Source organism: Typopeltis vanoorti, chromosome 24, assembly GCF_054136105.1.
Source record: "Typopeltis vanoorti isolate ZY-2024b chromosome 24, IOZ_Tvanoo_1.0, whole genome shotgun sequence".
Lineage (NCBI taxonomy): Eukaryota > Metazoa > Arthropoda > Arachnida > Uropygi > Thelyphonidae > Typopeltis > Typopeltis vanoorti.
In genome coordinates, this window is record NC_143572.1 from 87,213,194 (window position 1) to 87,214,984 (window position 1,791).

The window sequence follows — 1,791 nt, forward strand, 5'->3', positions numbered from 1 at the left end:
ACAAGTTATATGTATCCATCCAGTTAGCTAGATTATTACCATCCCAGTTGTTAGAGGAATAGCCCCACATGGTGTGATGGGAATTGAAGTCACCAACATAGATAGCAGGGTGAGGAGGAGGAGGAGGTCGGTCCATCTGATCATAGCAGGATTGCGATGGAGTTTTGTAGACATTGTATATGGTGATATTATATTTTGTTTGTAGACATTTTATATGGTAAATCAGGGATAATGGCGAGAAATGCAGAAAAGGCAGTGACCACTTTATCTAGATGGAGAGCTGCTCAATTAGCTGGCCAGGATAAAGGACAACAAGAAAGGAGACCATACCTTGCCTCAGGGTGCAGTGACCTTCCAAAGGCAAAAAAATGGAGTATGTAGATTATCAAAGAGGTAGCAAAGAAGGTGGCTCAAATACAGAATGGAAGTTGGTACAAAAATGTTAGATCATGAAGGAAAAGAAGCACCCGGAGGCAGAGATTATAAGTATTTTGTAGCAGCAAACGACCTACAAGGAGTGAGAGAATTGTTGGAATAGGTGCCTCCTCCACCAAGAAAAACACGAGCTGAAATGATGAAGGATGTGATGCTGATTATTATGGATACCGTGATGATGATGTTATCCTTGTTGCTCTAGAATTGGAGAAAGATAAAGAAACTATAGAAAGTGCCTTAAAAGAGTGGAAAGCTCGGAAGGAAGTTTTATTGTCTGGTGATATAACTACAAGTGGATAAAAAGATGAAGTGGATATCTATGCAGTAGCAGATGAACCTATTAGTGATGAAAAGGACAGTATATCGAAGACAGAAAGAGATGAAGATGGCCAGCTAAGATTCATTGCACATGTTTCAGTTCCCTCACAAAAAGAGGTAGAGAAAGCATTGGTACAAAGAAAAAAAAGATGAACTTCTGAGGATCTATACAAGTGATTCTCTTCAGCAAGAAACAGATGAAGTCAAAACACTACTTGGAATGAGATGAACATTTCATAGAATTTAGTCCTATTTGCATTATAATAGATTCATGAATTCATGCCATGGAATTCAAGTGACACATATACTAAAGCAAAGAAAGGATTGGATTCTGGAAATCCATCATCAGAATCCCAAGAAATTAGTTGTAAAATAAAATGTTATTTATGATGTGTATATATAATAAGTGACGTTGAGAGATTGTATATAGTATTTTATAAGTATTCGAGCAATTTTTATTGTCTGTGTGGGTGTTTGTTAATTAAGGAGTGTTTAAAGGATTTGTATTGTGACATAAGAAAAATAAAGTTCGAAAAATAAAGAGAACCAGTTTTTATGACTGACTTGAAATAAAAGAGAGAGAGAGAGAGAGAGAGAGAGACCTACAGGGAATCAGAAACTCATCGAGGGAAGCCATACTATTTGTACCAGCTGTGAGAGAAAAATGTAGATCTCACCCCCTTTCTTGATGGCATTCATTCTCAGCTTCCAAGAATGTCCTGTTATCTGTTCCCCATCTTCCATAATATGAAAAATTCCATGTTAAATGCCGTATGATCCTTTTTAGAAATTTGTTAATTTCAATCATATCAGAACTCTTTCCCCTGCTTGCATTCTACAAATTCTCAGTTTATCTTCATAATCAGTATTCTGCAATCCTGATATGCTAAGAATACAGCATGGAAGACTTACATAAATTGGAGAACATGGGATTAGATTATAAACTATTAGCATGGATAAGAGAATGGTTTACTGAAAGATATCGAACAGTGGTATATGGGGGATGTGAGTCTGAAGGATTTAAGGTAACCAGTGATG

General features: G+C 36.7%; 1 pseudogene; it reads left to right on the forward strand.

The window, feature by feature from the left end:
- The first annotated feature begins 231 nt into the window (after nucleotides 1-231).
- On the forward strand, nucleotides 232-982 carry LOC150093523 (pre-mRNA-splicing factor ISY1 homolog pseudogene; annotated as a pseudogene).
- Nucleotides 983-1,791: the final 809 nt, after the last annotated feature.